The 14,693-nt window shown below is 39.7% G+C and overlaps 1 long non-coding RNA gene across 1 annotated transcript; it reads right to left on the bottom strand.

Annotated features, from left to right (window-relative positions):
• Positions 1 to 2,862: 2,862 nt before the first annotated feature.
• Positions 2,863 to 11,388, bottom strand: LOC137141627 (uncharacterized). The gene is made up of 3 exons (XR_010916681.1): positions 11,099 to 11,388; positions 4,481 to 4,572; positions 2,863 to 3,530 (listed from the first exon to the last, which is right to left on the bottom strand). It is a non-coding gene; the product is annotated as an uncharacterized lncRNA (long non-coding RNA).
• Positions 11,389 to 14,693: the final 3,305 nt, after the last annotated feature.

The raw sequence follows: 14,693 nt of genomic DNA, 5'->3' as shown, positions 1-14,693 counted from the left end.
TGGTCGAGTTCAGGATCCTGACAAAAGGAAGAAAGGAAAACAGCAGGATACGGACCATGGACTTCAGAAAAGCGGACTTTGACTCCCTCAGGGAACTGATGGGCAGGATTCCCTGGGAGGCTAATATGAGGGGGAAAGGACTCCAAGAGAGCTGGCTGTATTTTAAAGAGACCTTGAGGGCACAGGAGCAAACCATCCCAATGTGCAGAAAGAATAGCAAATATGGTAGGCGTCCAGTTTGGCTTAACAAAGAAGTCTTTGGCAAACTTAAATGCAAAAAAGAAGCTTACAAGAAGTGGAAGCTTGGTCAGATGACTAGGGAGGACTATAAAAACGCTGCTCGAACATGCGGGAATGAAATCAGGAAGGCCAAAGCACAATTGGAGATGCAGCTAGCAAAGGACGTGAAGGGGAACAAGAAGGGTTTCTACAGGTCTGTTGCCAACAAGAGGCTGGGAAGGAACAGGATGTGATCATGTAATTAAAGGTTGTATCAAAGCACATACACTAGGAGGCTTAATTAAAGATTGCACCAGCAGCCTTAATTTTGATATTTCCTAACTTTTGAGTTTGCAACCTTAATGTTCTTTTAAGATAAATTTTTGGATCTAATTGTTGTTTATAGTGCAGAAGCACCAAGACACTTTTACTTAACAGTGTTAGCACCTGGCTATTCCCTGTGCCCCCTCCACAAAAGGAGAAGGGAACTATAGAGATACAAAAATACAGATCATGCTTTATTATTTTTACATACGATAAGGCAATAAAATAAAAACCCACTCAGGAAAATGGAATGCAGGAAACTGAAAGTTCAGTGGGCATGTGAAGATTATCAACTAAGAAAGAAATTGAACAGGGCTAGGTAGCAACATGACTGAAGCCAAGGTAACTGATGCTGCTGTGTACACTGTGTTCACCTTAAACAGTATTGTCAACATTAAGCATTCAAAATCAGAATCCGGCCCCAAAATGTCATATATGAACAAACACACACACACACACACAGCAGCTTAAACGTTGATGTAAGAAGCCAACTTCCTATTGTTCATTGTGTCTCTTTCATGCCAGCAAACAGCAGAAGAGGGAACTAACTATACGTACAGCGATACAGCTACAGGATTGCTGGTGAAGACACTCTTTGCTAAAAATACACCCCCACAAGCGTCAGAAGCTATGTGGATGGGAGAAGCTCTCCTGCCAACACAGCGCTGTGCACACAAGCGCTTTTGTTAGTGTAAAGTATGTCGCTCAGGGGGTGAAATATTCACACCTTTGTGCGACGTAAGTTTTGCCAACATAGGCTGTAGCATAGACCATAGTGACTCAAAAGATTTGCCATATATAATTTCAAATTAAACTGTACTTTATTTGTTCTGAGTCAGCAGTGTGCCCTAGTTGTCAAGAAGGCTAATAGCATATTGGGCTGCATTAGGAGGGGCATTGCCAGCAGGTCGTAGGACGTAATTATTCCCCTCTATTCGGCATTGGTGAGGCCGTATTTAGAATATTGTGTCCAGTTTTGGGCCCCCCACTACAAAAAGGATGTGGACAAGTTGGAGAGAGTACAGCGGAGGGCAACAAAAATTATTAGGGTACTGGAGCACAGAACTTATGAGGAGAGGCTAAGGGAACTGGGCTTGTTTAGTCTGCAAAAAAGAAAAATGAGGGGGGGATTTGATAGCAGCCTTTAATTAGCTGAAAGGGGGTTCCAGAGAGGATGGGGCTAGGCTATTCTCGGTGGTGGAAGATGACAGAACAAGGAGCAACGGTCTCAAGTTGCAGGGCGGGAGGTCTAGGTTGGACATTAGGAAAAAGTTTTTCACTAGGAGGGTGGTGAAGCACTGGAATGGGTTACCTAGGGAGGTGGTGGAATCTCCATCCTTACAGGTTTTTAAGCTGAGGCTTCACAAAGCCCTGGCTGTGATGATATAGCTGGGGTTAGTCCTGCTTTGAGCAGGGGGTTGGACTAGATGACTTCCTGAGGTCCCTTCCAACTCTAATATTCTATGATTCTATGATTAGTGCCTTTATTGTATGGTGGTATTGTACCACAGATTGTTTAGCACTTCGAAATAATGACCAGGTTCACTTTAGGTACCAGAAAGGCTGGCAACCAGTAGTAGGGGAAGTGGGTTACATCTAGAATCCAGACCAGGCCAAGAAGAGGGAGCTTCCAGAAAGGGCATATAGGACAGATCTGGACTTGCTCCAAACCTGCTTCCTGACCTCCAAGTATCCCGAGATCTTTTCCTCCTCTCTGGCACAGTGGTCCCAAGGCCTTTGGAAACTGGCCAGTTCTTATGTGTCTCCCAATTGAGATTCAGCCATTTGGAATAAATAGTACTTTTAAAAGCCAATAGTGAAAAACAAATAGCTACACCAAAGATGAAGTTACTATGTTTCTCCAGCAAAAACAGTGACATTGTACTCTGTGATATATTTTAAGTGCTCTACACAGACTAGTTTAAGTATCTAAGAAGAGTCCAGAGATACTAACTTTTTGTTATTCCTCTGTCACCTAGCAGCACATACTGCTGAAGACTCATTTCTGCAGTTAACTATCGTACAGCTGTGGCTTTGGCAGCATCCTTTAAGAACTTGCAGAGTGGACAATAAGGAGTTGGCCCTAAAGAAAATATAGGAATCCAAAAGACTTATGAGTCCAATTCTAGCACTAGAAACACCACAGCTTTCAGCAGAAAGTCAGGAGAACGTTCAGCGACCAGACCAAGGACTGCTTGAACTGGACACAGACATATCTATGTGGTGGATCATGCACCATGGTCAGACTCTACATTAACACTAGATCAGTGGTGTTATAGTGAGATTAGAGCACCACTGAAACTAAATACAATGGTCTATGATCAGTTCTGGTCACAAGCCACTAATTATGGCTAAAATTACTTTTCATTCACACAAGTATATATAATATTTAAGTCCCTTCTTATCAAAAATAGGGAAAACCCACATGAATGCAATGGAATTGGATACTCACACCTTTGTGAAAGTTAGGGCCTTAGACCTGTTATGTAAACATTATATCCTTTTATTTCAGCCCTAAAAGGAGGAAGTCAGGGGTATGTAGATAATGCTGAGGTAGCACAATGTTGGTTCTGTGTTCGGTGACCAAGTATTGTGTCCCGTGTAGCTGCAGAAACACAGCATTCAGAAGCTGAAGAAGGCATCTTGGTACCTGTCCCTAGGGTGAATGGGAGAAGCTGATGGGAGTTGAGGATGCTCAGCCTTTTATGGTAGTTGCCACTAATAATGGTTTCTTAAATATCATTAATTGAGAAAGTTTCCCTCCTCGAGGTCATCAAATTCCACATACAGCTTATGATTGCACATTTCTCTGAATACAAGAGCAAAGGGCCATTCAATTAAACTAATGGTGTGCTGGTCTTTACGGCCATTGGAACAGACGCATGCCCATAACAGTCCTCAGATCATTAATGTTATGGAATGCTGGGACTTGTGTTTCTTCTACGAGGTCCTGTGACTACCTTTGCAGACTGTGTAAGGAGGAAACTCTGAAATCAGAAGGAAACGCAGAGTTAGAGAAAGGACCTTGGAGGAAGCTCTTCCCACTGGCCTGGCCATTGAGCCCTCAGAGTGGCTTTAAGGACAGTGAAGTCTAGACAGGTGGGCTTGCTTTTATTGTACATTTGTCAATAAGCCAGACTCCAGAGGGCTGCAAGGATAGTGAAACGCTGTAAGGAAGAATGGAAGACTTGCACTGACTGGAACTATGCAGTTGTTACTAAGCCAGACCCCAGGATGAGAGAAACACTGTTGGAAAGCATGAGTTGTATAGCATGTGTTGGACTGAAGAAATGAAAGTGAGGCATGGTGCACTGGCTTCTGGGGAAGGGATAAGCCAATCTTGCTACACAGATAACTGGAAATACTTATTACATGGCATGAACCTCTGGAACCAATTGCTTGCCCCAACATCACGAATCTAAGAGCTTTGTGGAACTCACCATAGGATTACACTTTTACTTGGAGTGTGAGAACATTCAGTGTCACAGTCAAAAGGATAAATATATATCCATATAAATATGTCCATATAAACAGATGGCTGTAAAGCCTCATGCTTCAGCTTCTAACCCAGCCACTACCTGGGGGTTAAGAAGAAAGTTCTCCTATGAGCAGGTTATTTCCTAAGCCTCCACTATGGGGTTTCTTGCATCTTCTTCTGAAGCATTTCCTAGTAGTCACTGTCAGACATGGGACACTGGATGGGACCGATCACTTGCATGATCCAGGGTGGCAATTCCTATGTTCCAGGCTCATATTTATTATACAACATATATAACAGATTGGGTGTTTGAAACAATCTGATAAACTGATGCACATATTCTTGGTTTGACTTTTCTAGTCACTCTAACTATGTATCTCTCATTCAGGGTTTCATTTTTTTAAACCCTTTTATTAATTAATTTATTATTATTATTATTATTATTATTATTAAACTTGCCTGAACAGTTTCCAGAGTTACTCTTTCCCCATAGTGGTTCGTTATTTTCTGATGGAGTTGCTGGTCTGCCAGATTTTGTTAAATAATTATCCCTAGAGCACAAAGGGAAGGAAAGTATCCATCAGAGCTCGATAAACAATATGTAAAGAAAACAGGGAGAGTCTAACAAACAAGAAAACTGCCCTCTGGTTGCCCTGCCCCTTGTTTAGATGTGTCCCTTTCAAGCACAGATACAAATGAACGGTAAGGAAACTCTGCCACTGCTTTTTAAAAAGGTAAAAGAAAAAAAGGAAACATTGTTTATCCAACAAACAAGATCATTCCTCCCCACCCTAGTCCTTTGTTTTAACTCATGTGAGAAGCATCCCATAACGGGGCAGGAATAGTTTCCTGCTCTTTTACAACATTCGTTTTTTCAATGGCCCTCTACGCTGCATTGAACAATAGCCCTCAGGCTAGAGCACAGGATTAGCAGTCAGAAAGCCTGAACTGTATTCCTAGCTCTGCCAAAGGTTTCCTGTATCATCTTTGGCAAGTAATTTACCTCTATGCGCCTCCGTTTTCTCTCCTGAGCCTAACTGAACTGTTGTGACACTACATGTATCTTTGTAAAGTGCACTGATATACACTATGTTCCCATTTATCCAAATGGCCTGGGGGATATCCGAACGTTTTCAACAACTGGGTGTGCATATAAATGGAAGTGTACTATAACTAACATTCATGGGAGACAAACTGTGGATTAGGATAACTAGGATTTTTGGATAAGTGGAATTACACTGCATAGCATTTTCCACGTATGAATAAGTTCATTGTTTTCTATTATAAGAATGCTTAAAGACCAGAAACGAGACTGGAGTTTCCATTGTGCTTTAAGAACGCAGTCCCCAAAAGAACCTACAGCCTAAATCTGTAAGGCAAGCAAAGAGTGGGAGAAATGATTAACGTCTTTTTACAGATGTGGAACTGATGACCAAAGATTAAGTGATTTACCCACAATCACATTGGCAGGCTGGCAGAGCTCGGAATCAAATTCAGATGTCCTAAATCCTAGTTTGGTGGTTAAAGCACAAGACTAACCTTTTCCAATGCATGTTTATCCTGGGAATGGGCTTGAGATCTCACTTAAACAACTAAGGCAAACCTAGTTTAAAACATAACTCTTGATTTAAGTGTATTCTAGGTAATAGATTATGGGTAGGATTTTTAGAAAGGCCTAAATGAGTTAGATCACCAGTGCCTAACTCACTGACGTGCTTTTAAAACATTGCACTCTACTTGGATATTTATAAGAGAAAATTAACGACTCTGATGTTAACATGGGCAATCAAAATAGTACTTCATCGCTGGAAGTATGTAATGCAACTTTTATATTTAAAAATAAATTGTGGAATGATCAATAATCTGTGCTTATCATGCATCTTTGGTTTCCTCACCTGCTCTCTGTCTATTAGTGTATCTCATCAGACCTATTTATCCCATGTCAAAACTCTGAGCTGCTTTTTCAAACAGCCACCAGTTGTTTTTCTTTTAAGTATCTCTCTCAAATTACACAGGTCTAATTAGTCCCAGACCAATGACACATTTACAATAAAATGCTGCGAACTACGTGGGATATAAATGGGAATGTTATGCTGTTTAACTGAAATGCTACCCTTTTTTCCATTGGTAAGAGGCATCTTTCCCAGTCTTGATAGGCTGTAGCAGACCTTAGGAATAGAAAAGCTATTCATAGAAATTATAAATAAACAGTTGAAGCAAAATCACCTTTCTCCCACCAAACCACTACATTAATATTCATAGTACCCAAGGTAGCCTGGATTTACAGGGAAATGGATTTTATACATATATATAAAATATACCAGCAAGAGATTTTAAAAACCTCCCTACATATACCAGAAGTAGATTTTCTGTAAAACATGTGGCATAAAGAAAATATAGATTTTATTGTTGTGAGTATGGGACCACAACAAACCATGTCCTCTCTATATAGATCATTGGACTGGATTCATTCTATCCTCCTCTCATATCTTATGTCAATATGTGCAATAGGTGCTGTCATTCTGTGACAGTTGGAGTCCTATAGCTGAATAGCTCTAACCGTTGTTATATATCTTCTTTTAATGAGTTACTTTGTTGTGTGGTTGTACGATACACAGTGCAATGGGTTCTTGGTCCACGACTGGTGCTTCTTGGCACTATGGTAAAACCCTAGCTGGGATGATTTAGTCGGGGTTGGTCCTGCTTTGAGCAGGGGGTTGAACTAAAATGACCTCCTGAGGTCCCTTCCAACCCTAATCTTCTATGATTCTATGGTAATACAGCCAGTGTTTGTGTTCTATTTAGATACTACATTGCAAAGTTATTCCCACTATTTATCGTTATGTATCTTGATCACACACATATAGTCTATCATTGGGGCAGGGAGTAGGGGCACTTTAACTAAAGCTAAAATACTAACAAACATTTTCAAATAAAATGTGAAAAATAGATGCAGATAAACATAAGAACCATGGAATAATGCAATTTTTGAGTGCCAGTCTACCATAGGAGCAAATAAGAGAAACCAAAAACATTTGGAGACGACTTATCAGGTAGGGAGAAAAAAAATTGCCCTGTTCTTCCGTTCCTACAGTACTTTGTAAATAGTCTGCAGAGAAAGAGACAGTCAGACAGAAAACAGAGAGGGATCTGTTTGTTATCATACGTGAACTGGAATATGCGCATTTTTCTGTGGAAAGCTGCCTGAAGGAAACACCTATCACAATTGATGTATGGAGTCAGGTTTAGGTGTCTCCACAGAGGTTAGGACCCAGTGGGCTTTTCCATTTTAAGATGCACCCAGATTTGTACCAGTTCAAGATGTGCTGGATTTTTTTAAACAAATCATGATTTTAATATTGTTATATTTCCATTATCTTGTTCTAGGGGGTTAACCCATTGTTCCAGTTATGTGGCCTAAGTGCAGGGGAGTCGTAACCTTTTAGAGTCCATTACACAAAACTCCCTCAGGGCAGTGTGATCCATGATTCAAATACACTATTCCAAAAGACTGAGAGCAGCTCTTCATATGACAGCATTACCATTTCACAATAATTATTGACACCATTCTATGTACTGACATGCCTGAGCAATTGCCAGGACTTTGCAAAAGATAGCATTTGATCCACAGGTTTATTTCAATCCATTTTAAAAATCTGATTATTGTTCAAGTCACTTCACGGTCTTCAAAGGTAAGGTAGCAAAAATGAACAGTTATTCGATCAATTGTAGGGAAATAAGAACAATGAAAAAAAGCATATGTGCTTTCAACACCAGAGTTATTTCAGAGCTATATTGGAGATCAACTGTAAATGGCAGCTATCAATGAAAAAGAATTAGTCTCTGGCAATCAATTGGCAAACATTTTATTTCAACACCACAATGGGAGAAAGTATTTCTCCAGCACCGCACTATAGAAAACAATTTTATTTACATCATTGCACACGCAAAAATGGAAAGCCATAGTTCCTATTTGTTAAACTCTGCCAGCTACTAGCTCCTATCACCAAAAACTTCTTATGGCTCAAACTCCACTTCAGACACACACACCAGCATCTCAGTCTCTCAGGAATGATGTGGACAACATTAGATAGGCACAAAAGGAGAAAATGATCAATGGTTTCTTGCATTTTTGAAATTCAAGTTAAAAATTTTGACTCATTCTTTCTGAGTGAAATCCTGGCGTCACTGAAGTTAATTGTAAAACTCCCATTAACTTTAATGGGACCCTGATTTCATCTCTGGTATTTAGAAGCCAAGGTTTTCATTAATATTCTCATAACTGTAGAAATCAAAGGTATTAGATGATGCACTGGAGCAATTGGAGAAGAAAGCTCAGAGTGTAGTGTAGCCATAGGGCTATCTTACCTTTATTATATTCATTGCTTTCTATTATATTCAGCAGTAATGCCAGGAACCTACAGGCTGTATACTGTAAGACAATTAGCTTCAGCAAGTTGGCATAAGGCTTGAGGCCTATGAACTTTGAACAGATAAATGGCCCAAAGGAAAACCCGAAGAACTGGGGAGCTGAAAATAGAATGTTTAAGAAGAATTACTAACCACAGGTACATGAGACCACCACAAGAGTGCCATTGCAACGTATTGACGTATATGATCAGAAGTTTAAAAACACTGATATACTAACCTGTAGGAGAAGAACTTGTCAACATTAGTAAGGTGAGAAAATACAAATAAGAAAAAGGGGGAAAACACCTACTCAGTATACATCAAACATAGTGACTTCAGCGTATCATATTGTAGAAGTTACATCCCAGACTGGGGCCAGTAGGAGAAAGAGATGTAGTCCTTGGGAGGTGCCAGAATGATGGCCACTAGTAATGAGGGAGCAGGTGATGTTGAGGAGGAAGATGATGGCTAATATTTCAGGTTGTTCTTCAAGGGATGATGAGTATATGGATGCACAGATGTACGTTCTATACTATCTCTACCTTACTGAGTTGGGCTGTTTGTAACTGTGCTAAATGTATTTATAAATTATTTGTAATTATAGGAGAGTTCCTAGAGTGTGCGTGTTCTAACTGTGTGTAGCAGGGTTCCCAACTATATAATAATTTGAATAATACTGGGCCTCATCTTGAGACAAGAACCTATCAACCCTCAAAGTGATAACGAGGAATTTTTAAGTAATCAATATAATCTGCTAATCAAACTATAGTAGCTAGTGCAAAGAGGCTGGTAGGAGGGTATAGATGTCAGTACAAAAATATGTGCACTGGGATTATTTTTCTAATAATCATTATGGATAGCTTGAATGGAAGCAAAAACTAGCAAGTAGCTACTAGATTTTCCATCTAGTGAGTTCCTAAGAGACCTGAACCTGAGGATTTTTTTCTTCACATTAAGGATAAACTTCATACTGAAGTAGCTGAAATTAATAAAAGATGGCAGAAATCCTTCAGAAGTGAATAATGTGATATTTCATCATTTGATTAGAGGCTTTAAGTAGTGCTGAACTGGAATCTCCAGCCCCCAAAACCTTGCACATGGTACTCTTTGTACAAGACAGCTATGCCCTCCAGGTCCTCTTCCTCATGGTGAATAGTAACTTACTACATGAGTAACTTACAACATGATTTCAGATGAGCTACTTGAAGAGTAAGGCAATACTCAGTTCAGCATGGAAGGGTGGCAGAATCAGGCACTGAACAGCATGCAATAGGCCTGGCTTTCAACAGATACATATTTTTAAAAATTGATGACGACCTGCCATTAACCCCAATGTTCATAATACGTCATTGGAATATGGCAAAAATATTTCCAAATAAATGGGGATAGCCCTGTGCAGATACAAAAATTTGGATCCGCAAAGATGGTAAACAATACAACTGCATCCATAGATATCAAGCAGGTACCTATGGATTTGCAGGGCTCTACGAATGGGCAACTTTGCACGTTGGATGTGGGGGGGAGAGGAAGAAATCACACATAGGGTTAAGGGGGTCTTTCTCAACTCTCTGACAGTGTACAGAATATTCATAGGGGACATGATTCACATGATGCTAGCCAACTGTACTGGGGAAAATGAGGCAGCACAATGTGGAAACGTGCTGCAATGTAAATCATGGAGGTCTGCACAAAAAGCAGACCAGTTTTACCTGGGCTAATAATGATACCTTGTATATGTTGTAGTACCTTTCATTTAAGATTCTGAAAAGACAGTATGAAGATGAAGACATATTTTTATTCCCATTTTACAGACAGTGAAACTGTGGAAGAGATAGGAAAAATGAGTTGCTGAAGGTTTACACTGAGTCAGTGGCAGAGTCAGAAATAGAATTCCTGACCCCTTACTACCTGCTTTAACAACAATGCTGCCTCTGTGACATGACTCATGTGCTGTATTGGCACTTTCAATGCACAACTTTACTGTTACCATATTTTTTTAAAAAAAGAAATCAAATCTTTTACAAGTGATAACTGGTGCAGAGTGGAATTTGTTCTACCAACGGAAGGGGAATTGGAAGAACCACAGTGATCTAGCTTGTTTCTTACACAAATAAAATGTGATTCTGGACATGCTAGGTGCAGAAGGAAAAAGGGATCAAAAACAAGCAGGCTGCAAGACTCATTGATTGAGTGAGCAGGGAACTCACACCATGAACCTGTGGATCAGCTTTACTAACCATGCAAACCCTTTCCGCTCTGTATGTCACATAAAGCTTCCTGAGCAAATACAGAACTGTTTCTTTCTTTCTATAGTATATGTAGCATGACCAGGAAGCAATCGTTATAACTACAGGAAACATACTAGTGTGATATCAAATAGCATGACTGGGTTATTTCAATGGTTCATTCAGCCTTTATATTGAAATATCATTTATCATTGCTCTAGCTAGTTACCATGGTGACATACACATTAATGGCAGCAGCTGCCAGCAATAACTTAAATCAACAGATAGATAGCTGTTATCAGCAGAATGTAAGGGAATATTTTAAGAGCATAAAGGCTAGACTTACAACTGGTGCACATTGGAATATTAATAGAATAGGAGGTCTCACTGAACTAGCATGACAGTCTGAAATAAAGGTAAAGGAGGTTAATATAGCTGTTACCTGGGCTCCATGCAGACAGGAACGGACCCAAATGGACTCGAAGGAAATTAGCTGCAGCAAGCTCAGCAGACTGAAGACCATTTGGAGAGGAAATAAGTCAAGGAAGGTAACAATCAAGCTGATACTGATTCTGACTTGGAAGATGCAAACTGAAAGAGCCCATCAAAAGTTGGCCATCTCTAGGTTCATGGATAATAAAACACAAGCTGGTGGTTCCTTGTTGATCTTTCTACTCCCTAAACACAAACCCAACATTCATATAAACAAATCAGCATCTCTTCTAGCAGTCAGCTCACACACACCAATCAGGAGGACAAAATCCAAACAAAAAGCATTGTCCCAAAATCTAGCTTTCCCTGGTCCCAGAGTAAGTTTGCTCTCCTTAATGGGAGTAATTAGTTTCAGCTAAGACTTGCTATATTCCCTCCCCCTTCCACCCCTTAGCTGGAGTCCTTGGCAGCCCTCATAGTGAGGGGAGACACCTGTTGCATCTTGACTGAGCAGGGTTAGGTTTTTAACCCTATCGCTGCTACACATCCCAACACAGAACCACTGTTATCTGTTAATACCTATTTATCATTTTTGTATAAAGCAAAGTTATCAAATTCTTCTATATGCACAATGAAATATTATTGTATGTGATGCAAAAGCATATTGACAATCAACATTTTAGGAACATGAGCTGGTATGTAACCACTATGGACTCATTTACATGATGCAAAGCAGGATTTCCCCAAAGATTTATCAAAACATGCCCCAGTCCTTCAAACTGATCCATTAGTGAGACTTCTCTCAAGCTGAGGAGATAGCCCACATGGATCAGTTTGCAAGATCAGGGATATAGGCATAGCTGCATCTTAGTGGAGTGCAAATCCATGCAAAGGAAAATGATAGGCTCTAGGTGCCTTCCGCTAGATGCCGATCTGCATCTCTGTGCCCTAGGGCAATTACCCCTCCCCCCATGCAACATTATATTTGGAACGTCATTAACATGGTAGGTTTGCGTGATATTTGGGTAACCTTCATGTTTGCATGTATATATAAACCAACAACACAGAGGTTCTGCTTCCTTCAATGTGTTCAAAATTCATTATTACAGGAAAAAGAACATAAAATTTCAAACCACAGGCTGACTGCTCTGTGTTTTTGTGGTGAAGCTGAGCTGCTATTACTTTAATTGTTTCCTATTTCCTCATTCTTTTTTTTTTTCCTTTTCCCCTCCTTTGTCTCGTGCTTTTTGTCACGCTCCCTTTTGCTCACTTTGCCTGTTCTACCATTCTTGCAAGGCACCTTTGATTTTATTTTTCTCACTAGATGCCTTTTTGTTCTTTCTTCTTGTTATTTAAGGGCCTGACGCACTGAGATACTGATCACACTCAATTCCCATTGACTTCAGTGTGGTCTGAGGCACCTCAGCACCGAGCAGGAACAGGCCCTGTCTGGCCTAGCTATCCATTTTCAATTTCAATCTCCTGTCCTTGACCTTCATTTCTGCTTTCACTCTCCCTTATTCTGTTCCCTCTTCCATTATCTTCCTTCCCAGTCATCCCCTGCTCTTCTTTCTCTCCTTTATCACAATATACCCCCACCAAAGCCAATTCAATGTACAACTTTCTGTGGTAGTAGGAAAGTAACTAAAACGAGAGTTCAAAGACCTGGTTGAGAGGTGCCTTGGAATCTGTGTTGGCTCCTTTCTTAGTTGCAGTATGAACTGAGACACAGAGGCAACTGATCCAGCATGCTACCTGGGAAAGGACCAAATCCCGCTTCTATTGAAGCCATGCAAATTTTGCTATTGACTTCAACGGCAGAAGGAACACAATTCAAATTGTGCCTACTATCATATTTTAGCATTACGTCTGGTAGAATTTACAAAAATTAGTATGTATGGGGATTTTATAGTAGTTTTCTTTATATTTTCATTTGGAAATATAGACCATTTGGAAGAACTTAAATAGCTTGACTGCCATCTGGTGGAAAACTGAACCCAACATACCCTTGCTATCTACTTCTGCCATTTGCAGTGAGCTCTTGTTGAACTTGTTTTAAAATATTCAGTACATATAAAAATGATTATAGAAATCAATATTACCATTTCTACCACATTTTACTACTAGATAATTTCATGTTTTATACATTTATTTTCATGTTAAAATATGAAATCACACAAATCTATATGATCGATAATTAATACACCATCATATTTCCCACAGCACTGCATATTCCTCCCTCCCAAAGAGCAGACCACTAACACAGAATGAGCCCTTTAGGTATAAAAAAATGAACATAGGTTAATCCTTGAAAGTTGTATCCTACTGAGATTCTTATGTATATTAAAGGCAGAATTTCTGATTCATTTGTAAAAATGAAAGCTAAAATTTGGTTTTAAACAGTGATTTCTAATGGTTTTATGGAAGTTCTTTGCATAGCGCCATTTAGTTGGAACAACAATAAGAATGCAAAGAAAGCTTTGCTGATTAGAATTTCTATGTACTTTGGTTTCGTTGGTTATCTCTAGCAGGCTGATCAGTTTCTGCAGAAGGTTTTCCCAATGCAAGGCAAATGCCAGACATTGCTCAAATGACACACTGTTCCCACAGACTAATGTAGAAGTGATCGTCCATATGGTCTTGTGACTAATAACTCTGATTCATACAATGCTGGACTTGCTGAGAAGTCACTTTACAGGGTCCAGCTGCAGGAGAATTAAACAGCAGGGATTCTTTCCCAGACTAAATACTCAAAATATAATTCCCTAGAAGAGAAACTCTTTGCATTGACTCTGTAGAGCAGCATGTCAATTCTTCTAACAGCCTATGTCCAAAATTTCCAAACCTGAGTGCCTGAAATTAGGTATCTACTTCTATATTTAGGCCCAATCCTGCAAACCTTTACTTTCATGAGTCGTCTCATTTAGCTCAATAGGACTATACTGTGTACATGGTACATAAAGTTATTCATGCATGTAAGTGATTGCAAAATTGTGGCTTAAGATAGCTAAAGAAGTAGCTTGATTTTTCCATTGGTGCTGACCGCCCACAACTACCACAGTATTGCATATTAGATCTAACATGCTATTCTAGAGAAAATCAGTATCTCATTTGGCCTGAGTTAGAATCCCGGCTGAGTAACTCACATTTAGCTAGATCCTGTAAAGTGATTTCCCACCAAGGCCTCTTGTAAGGGTTACTGTAAACTTTTGAGTACTTGTATCAGAAGGCTAACGTTCCTATATAAAAATCCCAAATTAATTAGCATTCCAATGAGGCCAAACAAGCCTCCAGACTCCACCCATATAATGAACTACATTTTGCTTTTATTACTGCCTATCAAATACCAAGAAACCAACAGAACTAATCACATTGCACTGAAATATCAACCAAAGTGCAGCTTGTAGAATCCACCCCATTTTCATTCAAAATCCATTTGTCAAATACAGCGCTTAACAAACTAAGCAAAGGATTTGTATCCAGCAGCCTAAAGGTTAAGAGTTAATTAATGTTTATTTTAGCAATCACAGGATGTAGAATAGAGAGACAAGGTGGGTGAGGTCATATCTTTTATTGGATAAACGTCTGATGGTGAGAGACACAAG

This window comes from Emydura macquarii, unplaced genomic scaffold, assembly GCF_026122565.2.
Source record: "Emydura macquarii macquarii isolate MOO-44397 ecotype Brisbane River unplaced genomic scaffold, CSIRO-AGI_Emac_v2 contig_3108, whole genome shotgun sequence".
Taxonomy (NCBI): domain Eukaryota; kingdom Metazoa; phylum Chordata; order Testudines; family Chelidae; genus Emydura; species Emydura macquarii.
Note: the sequence above shows the minus strand (reverse complement) of the source record. Positions and strands in the feature narration are given on the sequence as shown.